Below are 13,934 nucleotides of genomic sequence, written 5' to 3'. Positions count from 1 at the left end.
GATTTAGGTCTGAAAGCTGTTCTAGTGAAATCAACAAACAGAAAGAGCTGAAATTTAGATAATAATGGTTAATTTATCACCACAGTAGAAATATGATTCACACTCACCTGTAAATCTACAAGAGTTTTTCACCCTTCACTCCTGAATTACAGCTATTGCCTCATCTAAACCCCTGTATTATTCATACTTTATCATTGCAGTGATCTGACAAAACTGACTAAAAACAACTCCTTATCAACCTATATTTCACCATCGATGAGCAAATCTATGGGAAATACCCCTGGGATTACAGAATTACCTTCATAATGGTGCACTGGGAACTTCTGGAGTCTCAGTTTATGGCTTCAAAAAATGGCCTTTGTGCCCCCAAAATCCTGACTGCCTTTCCTGCTAATTGCACAGAGCTAATTGAATAACGGCAAGAGAACATCTCCTGTTACTATATTTTGTGATGATGTGCTCTTAGTCACATGGAAGCTGTTTACTGCAGATTATATTCAGGTATTCTTAATCCTAACCTCTTGTTGCAGCCATCAATTTATATATTATTCATTTTACCAATCTAAAATTTATCAAGTATTTCATTGTATTTGACAGCAAAAGCTGTCTCTGCGTATGACCACATGAGCTCACAACATTCTTGGTCCATAAACAGCCCCTGAATTAATCTTTACCTGCCTTATTTCCTGCTTTCATTTCCCAAGGAACAGCTTCTTTTTATTTTTATGGACACTATATGGTCCAAAGAAACAGCTAAGTGAAAACATAACAGTTAACTGCCCTCAGCCTGCAGCCCATATCTTTTGGCATCACCAGGAACACTCAGAGCTGCAAGACAGGATTCAGTAGCTCCTATAAGTAAAATTACTGCTGAAAGGAAAGCACACAAACATCTCTGAAGACTGAAGCGTCCCCACATGACCCCTTTGTTAAGTACCAGCAGCTACACAACAGCTTTAACAAAAGCAGTGATATGGCATGAAAACCAAACAAAATGTGCACATCAAAACCCAGAAAAGGTTCCTTGTGCCTTCCCTCCTGGATGGGTGCAGAGTCCCACTCCAGCTCTGATGCACAGATGTGAGAATCCCAGGGTCTGGCAAGAGTCACTGGTTAAAGTCTGTTGGATTAGTCACTGGCTGTTCCATCAGGTCAAAACGTGGGTGTGTAAGGGCTGACACTCTGTTTCCTGTTCACCCCATTTCATACCTGCTTGGTGACATGCTTTACCTCCCCATCCCATCACCTGGGACAGCTGCCTCACAGAAGGCAAAATGTGTGTCAAAATGCAAGTCTGAGTGCCTGCAGGTGATGTCATTCAGTCTGGAAATATGGGATCAGGCCTATCAGATAAGTGCTCAAACTAAATAGAACAGGATTTAGAACACGCTTTTAGATTTACGGAAAAGTGCACTCCTTAAATTACTGCTCTAGAATTTACTGGCTTAAAAGGAAAGACCTTAAGGCATCCCATCAAAGAGTTATATAACTCAAAAGGGTTTTCCTTGCTCTGTGTTGCTTGTGCAAGATAGATTTAAGTAATAAAACATGCTTTTGGCACCAACCCCTCTATACAGGCTTTATGATGACAGATTTCAGATTTGAAAATAGAGGTCTCCATACAGACTAGCAGTCCTCTTCTATCCCCCTACAGAAGCCTTGTCATTTTCCACTGTTAATTTATTTTTTTGAACTGAGAAACTTTTCATAACAACTTCAGCAGGATTAGTCATGATGTGCATCAGATGGTCCCAGGTTTGGTGCCCAGCTCAAACCAGACCATACCCCAGCCCTGTGTGAGGCCATGCAGCTGAAAGAGCCTTTCATTTCAGTCTCCCTGCAATTTAAATTGGCTACATCTGATCTGTAAATATCTTCAAACTTCACACAGTTTGTTGCAGCAATCACCCCCTGGGTGGCAGATGCCTCTGACATATCACTCTTGAGAATGTTAAACACAGAGACTTGAGAATTGGAATTTCTAGCAAACAGCTTTTCATTGGTGTAAAAGGCAAGGGAGTCTTGAAAATATTTGAAATTCAGAAGTTAAGAGGAAAAAAGTCCTTTAACAAGTTGAAGACTTTATCTATAAGAGGCTTTTAAAATTTTATCTAATCGAATTGGTATTTAATAAGACAGGTTTTTTCATACAGTGCATCTACATTCCCCAGTAAGAACCCCTGTGAATGAAATTAATTATTTTGTACTTTCTGCAGATTTCAATTTTACATCTTCAGATATTCTTCTTGAAATGTGTAGATAGTCCTGGTGTTGCTTTTGCCTGGTAATGATGTCATTTCCACAGATAATTAATCCCATTGATTAATTGGATTTGTTACTTTTAGAGAGGCAGCTAAAAGAAGTAGTAACAATTCAGGCCAGTTTTATTTGTGAACTTCCATTTACAAGTCTATTAGAGTTAGGTCAAAATCAAGAAGTGGCCCATAAAACCCAAGAACTGGCTGTTGATTATGACCTGTGTCAAGAAGTCTTGCAAGTTATTTATGCACTGAATCTTATCCAAAAGGTAGAAGTACAGTACACATATCAAAACATGACCACAGGTTTGAGGATACCATTGGATTTAGAGGCTAAACAAATGATTATACACTTAATTCAAGGTTTAAAATATGTTGGGACACAAACAGTTTTAACCTTTTCTTTCAATGTTCTATTTATTTCACTGGAGGGTCCTCTCACTCCCAACAGTGCAACTGTTGGCTATAAAAATATAAAGATCTCCTCCATCCTTGGATATCCTCTCACAGCAAAGCACTTGGCACCTGCACCAGCCCAAATTCAAGGTGCTGAGCACTGCCCCAGCCTCCAAAGGGAGCTGCAGTGTGAGGGGAGCGCATGCCACACTCCCCAGGGCTCTGCTTCAAGGATATCATGGTCTGGATCTGCTACTGGAAATCCAACTGTGGGCTTCAAGTTTTCCAGTCTGATCCCTACCTTAAGCTTGATGGAGAGAGAGAGCTACTCCAGCACATTTACAGCCAAACCAGGTTTTACAGACATTATGCTCTGTCATTCTAAGCCAGGGAGGTGTGAGAAAGGTGTGCTTTACCACATGTGGGAGAAGGGCAGCTACTGACTTACTAAAATCAGCCAGATTCCACCTCTCCAGTCAGCTGGGACTGACCTAACACTTCAGTTAGCCCAGGTATAATAGAGAAAAATAAACCCCAAATATTCACCTAAAGCCAAATACTGTATGGTGGCAGACAAGATGTATTATATGGTGTGATTACACGTCTGCATGAAAAGGAATTCTGTGTCTCAACACAAAATATTAAGACTGCAGGCCAATTTTCAAGAACCATGTGGTGCACAGCTGCAGACAGACATGGAAGAATAGGACAAAAATACTCCCCTGCTGATTGAGCCCCATCAACAGTTTCAGTTCAGCCCCAAGAGCTCAGACAGGGGAAGATATAATTTGCAGGAGAGACAATCCAGCAGGGACAATTTGTGTGCTGCTGCCATGTACTGCCCCAGGACATGAGAACTGTTTGCACAGGTCCTGCAGGGTTAACTCTGCCAGACTGGGCAGAAACCCAGATAAGAGCTGCATCCTACGAGGGTTTCCTGTCTTTTCTATCCTACACAGGAATTGGAAGAGACAGCTTGAATAACATTGCCTTCTCCCCTCTGAAAGCCTCTGCTATTCTATTAATAATGTCTTACATTTTAAAGCTTATTCTCATCATGCAAAGCAGATGAACACAGGGCTGTGACTACATCACTCACTGAAGGAAGCCACCACCATCTCCATTCAGCTGCTGAACTTTCTAAAGGCTCCTTACTCTGCCTGTGCGAACTAAAGAAACTTTTCTTTAAAAGACATTTTGGTTCTCTGTTTCCAGCATCTCATTTTTAAAAAGTTGGGGCTTTTTACCTGACAATGCAGGTTACCATAACTCTTTTGATATATCTGCTCTATCCAGCTGCAGAAATTCACACTGAGATCTCACAAACAGCACTGCTGAAATCTGAACTCGGAAACTTCCATCTCTCCTTTATCTCCCTACCTTTTCATCAAGATCTCCAGGAAAAAAAAAGTGAGTACAGCCAGCTAGACCCAAAATGACCCACTTCATGTTCTTTTCTGAGTTTGAACAGGTAACAACAACGAAGGCACAACTTGCACTACCAAGAAGATTATCTGCCACACTCAAACACATGTAACACCACACATACAATATTTTCCCCTGGGAAAAATTATAAAAGTATATTTGCAGCAGAAACTGTTTATACTAGAATTACAGAACAGCAAACTAGAAGTATAACATTAAAAAATACAAACTCTTTCTCCTTACATACTTATTTCTACCTGTAACACATTGAAGTGGATAAAATAAGAATATAGATCATTGGAGAACAATTCAAAGTATCTGGAAACAAAATTACAAAGGTATGACTGCATGTAATTTAAATTTGCTTCTTTGCTATCCTCTATGTATGATAAAAGTATCCTGAACTAGTTGAGCTCTCTGTTTCTGTTTTATGTAGCATTACCTCTGGGAAAAAAAACCCCAGTGAGTAAAAAAATTCCACTTCTTTTCTCTAATTGCCAGTGAGTGGGCACAGGCCCAGTTTGTTCAAGTTTTTCTGCAAACAGTGAAATGGAGTCGAATTTTTCTACGAATTCATGTTCCCTATGTCTTTCCCTTCCACTGTATTACTCTCAGCATTGTTTTTTCTCCTTCCCACAGATCCTCTCCTAAGACCATCAGCCCAAAACCTCCTTTGACATCCTCTGCAATGCCCCTCCACAATCAGAACTCCCTCCGGCCATTTCATTTTCTTGGAAGGAGTAAACACTTTAAAACAGAGTACATCAGGGTATAAGGAGGGGAAAATGGAGAAGAGCAGCCTGAGTGACTCCATGCTCTGATGATTTGGATAACTCTGTCCCACTTCCACCACTTCACTTTAACAAAACCCCACCAAACCAAACCAAACCAAACCAAACCAAACCAAATCAAACCAAACTAAACCAAACCAAAAACCCCATACAGCCCACCACCCCCACCCCCCAACCTCCCCAAACACACTCCCTATTTACTCAGGAAGAACTCTCAACATGCAAGTTATCCTCGGGCAGGTTCTCAGCTGATTTCCAGCCCAGGGTACAAATATTTTGAGGGTGAAGAGATGTTTGTCTCTGAATTGTGCCTTAGATTCAGTGAAAGTTCAGAATACTGATTTTGATGAAAACTCTGGGAGCTCAGACTGACATTATGCTATAAAATGCTTTCACTGGAAAATATGCACATCATTCTACTTGCAACAACTATCACAAAATCTCCTCAATATTATGTGTATAATATCAATGTGATCTCTTTCTAACACCAACTGAACATATTTAATATGATAGAATTACTTTGTGCACAGCTATTTAATCCCACTTTAGTTGTGCATTTACACTGCACAGATTTTTTCAGCTATGAGAAATGTGTTCACTTAAGCACTTCATGCCACACTGACAAATCACTGAGTAATATCAACCCCAAGAAGTGTTTTCCAGTCCTGTTATACTACAGGGGCACATTTGAGCATGATGTAGAATATAAAGAAGATAATGATGAGATTTATGTGTGTAATGGAAACTATGTGCATTGCACCTCCCACACAGTGTTTAAGAATTATGCCCCACAAAATCATTTAAAATAACTCATATTCTACACACTGTGAACATCTCATCTGAAAACTACTCCTCTGCCTGCTTTATTATACAGGGACAACAGGCAGCTTACAAAGAACAAGCCTTACGACTTCAGTCCTTTTGAGTTTCTAGTCTTTTCTTTTGAATACTAAAAATGCAAACCAGCCTGTATCATTCAAATAATCTAATTTGCCAAATCACCTACATTAACATATTGGCTGAAGCATCTACAAATGCCTTAAGGCTTCTACCCTCAGAAGCATAACCTGACAGGTCGAATTTTATTGTTTGCTCCATCCTTTATTACTGACACAGTAACTCAAAGTACACAAGTCACAGTCGACTCACTGCTGCTTCTTTCTCCCTGTGCTCCTGCTGTAATTTTAATGTAGAAGCTTATTAATAAGGACATAGTCTTCTGTCACTCAGTGCTGGCTCCTTCCACACATATGAAAAGAAAAAGCCTCAAGTCCTGCTTTTATTTTATCAACATCTAGTGTTTCCTCCTTTGGGGTAATGTGCCCGAGCAAGTCATTGCTGGTGATATGTTTCATCAAAAAATACATTTTATAAATCTAAGAAAATGTTGTAATGAGAATGAAAAATACACCACTCCCCCCCCCCCGCCCCCCCCCCCCCCCCCCCCCCCCAAAAAAAAAATCAGCCATGAAATAACCAACTCTAGGAAAAAACATAACTTTTGGACAATCTAGAGAACTGATGTTCTAAACAAGATGTTCATTTACTGTGTAAAATTCAGCTGACAGGCCTACATCTTTCAGCCTAAAACAGGCACAGAACTGCATTTTTCAAGATGCTAATAAGATTCAGTTTTACTTAATTCAGTAAGACTTCAGCACATATATTTAAACACATTCCCTAGAAAAACATTGTTTTTCTGAGTTTTTTGGAATAATGAGCAGCCAGCAGCAGGAGTGTTACATATTCAGACTTCTAATTACTGGCAGCACTTACCTGAGTGCCTAAATAAAAACATTGTCTTCAACACTGCAGAAGTTCATAAACAGGAAGGGGAAAAATCAGTGACATCCCAAACATTATTTTGTCCTTCTGAATAAAGCATATGTGAACCACACTCCCTGCAAGAAGCTGCACTTTTTCAGCATTAACCCTTGCTATGGAAAGAAAGTGAATGTGTCATTTCCCTCCCTTTAAAGAAACAAAACCACCACAAAACACCAAAACCAGAATGAAACATAAATTTACATTACAATTATTTTAGTATGCTAGAAATTGCCATAACAAAATCCCAAAATATTGTTGTTTGTGGATACTTTGGCCATGATATTTTAGACATGTATGACTCACCCCCACACACATCCTCTCAGTCCCTTCCTAGGTCTTTTTTTGGTGTTTTTGTAACAACTGACATGAAAATATGAGGAGCTGCATTATCATGCAGCAGGTCTAATTAGGTTCTAGACACACTTAGTGGGTAAATATGAATCTAATCTATTTGAGAAAGATACATTTAAATGAATCTTATCAATGAAGTCTTGTCAATTTAAATGGCCACAATAGAAAAAAGCATAAAACTGTCAAAAGAGCAGACTTCCTCTTTTAAAATTTATTTCAGGTTTACTGTGCTGTTTGAGCACTGATGAAACTCAAGACAACCAGGCCAAAATCCTGCAGCACTAAAAGATGAGCACGTTCAGATGCTTTAGACAGCTCATTTGGGAAAATGGGTTTGCACAGAATTTAAGGGAGCTGGATGTGAGAGAAGCAGCCTTGTGCTGAAGCTTCACCTGTCCCTCAGAGATGGGGGCTGTGGGTTGGAAACCAGAAAGTTGTTTTATTTATTTATGCATCAGTTTTCAAACTGCCTTTCCCAGCATGGTATTTATACATCACTGCTGCAGGTATATATTGAGAAGGATTTTTAAAGGGAGTTTAGAGCAGTTTTTTTCTCCATAGTCAAGTTACCAAAAGAATATGAAGGAAGAATTACCACTTGCAGCAATCCACCTAACAGAGATGTTTAATTGTAATCTCCTCCAGAATCTTTAGGCATGACTTGATAATTAAAACATTCAACTCTGACAAGCCTTAATATGGCAAAATAACAGATTTAGGAATTAAAGAGAAAACATGGATTTAGAAACTGACACAGTATGTTAATCACAAAGAGCCCAGTCTGTGCAAGGATAGATTGTTCTGGACTGAGAAACATTAGAATATGGAAAAACAAACTAAAAATATCTTCTCCCTGCTAGGCAAGGTTAGAGAAAGGAGATAAACATCAGCATACCCCAATTAGACCAGCTTGCTTAACTCATAGCTGCAAAAACTTGGACACACAATTTTGGATAAATTTTGGGTTCTGTCAAGGCCTTTTTTACTCACTGACTCAAACACAAATTAAAGCACTGAAAATTTAAAGTAACCTTCTCTTAAAAAAGATTATACCAAGGGAAAAGAAAACCAGGTTGTGATCCATTTTAATCTGTTCACCAGAATGCCTCCAATGCTCCTCTGTCCTGCTTTTATGCAGCAGCAGAGATCACCAGGCTTCAGCAGGACCAAAGAATCCCCATTTCCTTCCAACACTGACCAGTAGTTTTTACAGAGGTTTAAGCAGCCAGTTTCCATCAAAAAGAATCAGTATCTTCTTTTAAGAGGTTTATTATTGCTTTGTTTTTCCTTTCTTTGTTCATCTTTTTGTTGCCTTTCTCCCCAATCTGTGTTTGTAGAACTGTGTTCATGAAGACTCTTCCTCCAAAGACTAAAGTGGTAGCAACAAGCAGTCTCTGCAAGAACATCACGTCCTGGGCCACAGCAATTTCTCATTAATTCACAGAATCTCAAACCTGGCAATATGACAAAGCAGCCCTTTACTCTGTGAAAATTGCCCAGAGCTCTTTCCCTTTCCCCCTCTATCTGTTGAGTCACTGCAGAAGCCTCTATTTCGGCTGTTCTCACAATTCATAATTTGTCAGGTAAAAATCCTGGCAAACATGTATATATTCATGGGCTTTAGCTGGGAGCTGTCACAGGAGCAGCAGCAGTGCACAGATGAGTGGTTATGCAGGGCTATTTTTTTTCCCTGTTAGGATGTAAAATTGGTAGAGCATTGTTTGGGATTTTGAATTTACTATCTGACACCACTGAAAAGCAAAAGCTTCTTCACTTCAACACAGAACTAAATGGGATTTGAAAGGAAGCTCAGGAATTTGCAGAATTGAATGATTATGTGAGCAGAGTTCAAAAGTGGTATTTCCCAGCTCCCTCCGAATGAAACAAAGGTTACCCCAGTCAGGGGAAAGAACAGATCTTTGTCCTGGATTGTTAATTTGTGGCCAAGACATCCTTAAGAAGAATCACTGGAAAGACTGTAGGAGGCAGAAAGCCATTTTTTTAAGCATATTAATTGACCAAAAGAGAAATGCCATTCTTCAAGCATATGCAAAAATGCCCTTTACACTAAACTATCTTAAGACACTGACATGGATTACAAGGTACAGGAGAACACAGATCTACCTTATTCCCAAATTTCTGCTCATTCCTAGAGACCATGCAGAGAAAAACACTGTATGAACAACAGGATGTCTTTAGGATACACAGCACTTGATCAAAAAATATTGTTCCCCTCATGCTTCAGGCCAAATAAACTGTGCAGCCCTGGATGCACAGCACAGAACTCTGCCTGGTTTGCCTTCTGAGAGACAAAATTTATAATTTAGGAGTTGATTATGCAATAATCAACAGCTTTTGGATTACACAACTCGAGTCTCCCTGGCCCAGAGCAGAGGCTGAGGGAACATCTGCCTCGTGGGAATGCAGGAGCCAGATGTGCCAGAATCAAAGGAGGGGATATACAGAGGTACTGAACATCAGGCCAACTCTAGTTCTCCTGCAGTCCTCTGGAGTTTCCCAGTGGTCATCTGGGAGAATAAAGTGCAAAGTGCTAAAAGCCTCGTGTCAGATGTATTGCTGCAGTTAGGAACCCCCCTGTAACATATGGAGTCAAATTACATAGGGATGAATACTGAAAATCTGCTACTAGAATAAGGAAGTAGTTACAATGCTGCAAAATCTTCTTCCTGTAAAAAGTTCATTCAGAATGGTCACATCCCATAAAATCTATCAATATCCACAAAGAAATATATGAAAGAATAATTTATTCTTGTACCTCCCACCAACAATCTTTAAAATGTATCCAGGGAGCAGATGCATAAGGATGACTTGATTTTCTTCCCCATGGAATTATTTAATCATACCCTGTGATGTCTCACTTTCCTTTCCCCCACCTCCTCTCTTATTTCAGTAGTTTTCTCTTACAAAACCAGGCCAAAGCTAAAAGTTAGCAAAGATTTTAACTTAACTCTTCATCTAACTGGGCACAGAAGTCTTAATGCTTGCTGAGCCTTTGCTGAGTATCTTGTTTTCCATCAGGAGAGGCCAAGGGTTGGGCACTGGGGTTTTTTAGCCTGAAGAAAAGGAGACTCAGGGGTGACCTTGTCACTCTCTAAACTCCCTGAAAGGTGGCTGTGCTCAGGTGGGGCTGGTCTCTTTCTCCAGGCAGCAGCTGACAGAATGAGAGGACACAGTCTTAAGCTGCAGCAAGACAAATATAGGTTGGAAATTAGGAAAAATTTTTTCACTAAGAGTGAGAAGTACTGGAATTGTCTGCCCAGGGAGGTGGTGGAGTCACCATCCCTGGATGTGTTTAAAAGAAGACTGGATGTGGCACTGGTGCCATGGTTTAGTTGAGGTGTCAGGGCTGGGTTGGACTCGATGATCTTGAAGGTCTCTTCCAACCCAGTAATTCTGTGATTCTCAACAGTTAGACACTTTAACAAGTATTTGCTAATTGTGCTTCTGCATACAGACCCCTCCTAATTAAATGCAGCAGTCTTCACATTGCACACATTTAACTAATACTGTCTCATTATTTTCTGGTCGTTATTTTTTTCTTCTGTTTTAAGATTGTTGGAAATTTTTTTTCTTTTTCTTGTATATCCCTTAATATCAAATTATTACCTAATGTTGTGACAATAGGATATGATTTTTACATTTTCAAACAGAAAGAGACATGCTCATGGACTTAATTAGTTCACAATGATTTAATTAAAATTTGCAGAACAACAATGTACCTAATTAGAAACATAATAATTATGCCAATGTACCTTTCCATCTTTGAAGGGACCATTAGTCATTGAGGTGGTATGTTTTGTAATTTAAGATCATCTTAATTTTCATTTTCTGACTAGTTAAGTACAGTCATCGTCATGTTCAGGTAATTGCTTTATTAACAAGCTTAATTAAAGTTCCTGTAAAACTGACATCTACAAAGTTACTCTTCTTAATGTGTTGTTCACAAAAACATTAACTAATTACATCAAGCTCTTTATGGGGCTTACGTACCTCATAAGCTTAATTCATTAGTACTTAAAGAGCTTTGAAAACTCTGTAATAACCTATGGAAATGCTTTGTATTGTCACAATATTAAATAGAGAAATTACTGTTATACCCAGGAAACTTCTTTGTATGAAGTTATTATGTGAGAGATGGCATACATTTTAAACCACCTGCATTTCAAGCACTAACTAGGAAAATCCTCAGTGAAATCTTTGATAAACCCAGGCCCCTTAGAGTTCAAAGCTCAGAGGACAGGGTGATAATTTATAAAGTTTCCAGGAATACAAGCAATTAGTTCAAAAAACTAATTTTTCAGTTGCTGAAAACAGGGTACAGGGACTGAGTACATTCAGGCCACATCTGTGTTCAAATTTTGTCATGTAGAAATGCTGAATTATTAATGTAACTGAAGAATCCCATTGCTTAGAACACTTAGTCATCTGGAAAACAAAACTAGAACAATAAAAACCGCACTACATACTACAGCCGTATCAATTTTCAACAGGCTTATCAATTTTCACTTTAGCAATTGTGCACAGCAGATGCAATAATCCAGATCAAGTTTTCAAGATTTCAGGAAAAGAACCAAAAAGTTTTAATGCCTAAAGGGTGGTGAGATTTTTTTAAGCAGTACAACTCCCACACATGAAGCTAAATCAACTTTAGAGCCATCAAAGTTCTCATTACCTTGTGTATCCTATAGTTTAGGTGGCACTTAAATCATAGCAGCACAAGATGTGGGCATGGCATTTTCATAATTTTTAGCATTTTACCATTTGTCTTTGTGTTGGAAATCAACACCACTGAGTATATTCCAATGGAAGATTAAAAATACGAAAGATTCCTTTGACTAACCCTCAATAAATTAGTTGTGGGGCTGAAGTGTTCCATGTCTCGGTGAACATGCAAGGCTGAGTTAAACATCCTGAACCTCTGTCTACATCAACCAGTAAGCTCATAAATGGAGCTTTAGTTTGTATTTTGTTATTTTTTTCCCCTATAACCCTTGAATTATTGATTTGGTTGACTTTACCTGATTTTGTGAAGAAATTCTTGCCTCTAGGTTTACAGCATTTCCTGAGAAACAGCTGGAATTATTCCAGGATCAAATGGCTAAATGAGAGCCTGTGAGATGTATTTAACAGCTGTGTGTTTTCTTAATGTGAATTCCTGGGCGTTTATTGACACCCAAGTTTCATCTGCATTTGACCAGTCAGTCACACTTCTGTTGTGTCTTTTCATTCATTTTTCTCCTCAGACAACAGTTGAAAGCATGGAAAGGGCCAGCCCTGGTACAAACATTGCTGCTGCAGGATGGCAGCCCCAGGTCATCACTGGAACCCTTTGATGCTGCTCTGCCAAGCCAGCAACTGGAACCCAAAGCCCATCTCCCACCTCAGCCCCTGCTGTGCCTGCAGGAGAGGTATATTGCAGACCCAATATACACTTTCAGAAGATTTTTTCCCCCTGAAACTCTCCATTTTTTTGTTTACAAGCTTAGCAAGAATCTGCCCATTTGCCCAGCTTGTCACTGCACATTCCCAACGCACCAGAGGCAGAGCCAGGGACCAACAAACAAACCCTGCACAAAGCAGTGCCCACACTCGAGTCCACCTCGTTGCATTTTCATTGTCAATGCTAGAACATCACAGCACTGCAGAGCCAGAAATAATAATTGCCAACAGCACTGGCAAGTGAAAGAAAATTACTGAGAAAACTTTTATTTTAGTGACTCGAAGGCAAGAAAAAGAGATCACATTGTCTGGTGAATTCTAACAGTGAGTTTGAGGAAAGCAGTATGTTCTTTCTGTAAAAGATATCAGACACTCATGATCATTCCTTATCATAAAAAATGTTATTTGTTAGGATACTAACACATACCATTTTATTTTCATGCTCTCCCTAAAGTATTATCAGCTCATTTACCAAAATTCATCTTCCAAAAAAAATAATAATTGGATTTTGCTAGGACAGGAGCAATTGATAGTAAAACATACAATAAATAAAGATGAGACAAAGTTATTTCAGAATAAATATTTTAAAAAATCTCCTTTGAAAAAAACCCCAAAACCCAAACAGGCTACTTCTGAGGGGTATCTCTTTGGCAGTCAAACATGTCAGCACCAGGAAATGTTGCATGTCTTTGTTGTAGCTCTCAGGTTTATATCATAATCACAATGGCTTGGTGAATTTCTAACATTGGCAGTATGTCTGATGAAAACCAGTTAGATCTTTTATGGTGAGAAATAGAGAAGGCCAAAAGCCCATTTGGAACTAACAGAGATGCAGGTAAGATGCACAGAAATGAGTTAACAGCATGACAGAACATGAAATGAAATCTATTTACTACAGAACATGGACTCTAGGGTTCAGACAGAAAAAGTTGTTTTTAAAATGAGACCATCTTCACTATAAAAACCAAAGCTAAATTACTGCAATGCACACTCCTAGAGAGTATTAAAGAGTAACTTGTTTAACAGGCAACATGTGGCCATTTTTCCTGCAGTCTGTGTGCACAGATGAGAGTTTCTGCTCTGATTTGCTCCTTCTGGCCATGCAAATCCTTCAGCCAGAACAGCAGAGAAGCTGAAATTACCAAGGCATGGCAGCATTTTAATATTTGTGTCCATTAATAAGTGGAGAATTCAAGATGCCCAGCTGAGAAAATAATGTAGCTGTTACAGCAGAGATTTTTTTTTTGCCCAATAGCTTTATTTTCCTGATTGTTTGTTGGATTTTTTTTTTTTGTGGGTGGTGGGGTTTTTTTGTTGTTGTTTGTGAAGGCTATTTTTGGATTTTAAATGGTAGTTTTACTGGCTGTCAAACATTACTTTGCATGCATGAAGATGAGAACCTTAAGGGTATTCCTCAAAACATGCT

At 39.0% G+C, this 13,934-nt stretch overlaps 1 protein-coding gene across 1 annotated transcript in view; it reads right to left on the bottom strand.

Moving 5' to 3' along the window:
• Positions 1-13,934, bottom strand: part of SPOCK1 (SPARC (osteonectin), cwcv and kazal like domains proteoglycan 1) — a 272,090-nt gene that overhangs the window by 72,064 nt on the left and 186,092 nt on the right. The window lies entirely within an intron of this gene.

The sequence above is a fragment of the Sylvia atricapilla genome, chromosome 14 (assembly GCF_009819655.1).
Source record: "Sylvia atricapilla isolate bSylAtr1 chromosome 14, bSylAtr1.pri, whole genome shotgun sequence".
NCBI classification, from domain to species: domain Eukaryota; kingdom Metazoa; phylum Chordata; class Aves; order Passeriformes; family Sylviidae; genus Sylvia; species Sylvia atricapilla.
Note: the sequence above shows the minus strand (reverse complement) of the source record. Positions and strands in the feature narration are given on the sequence as shown.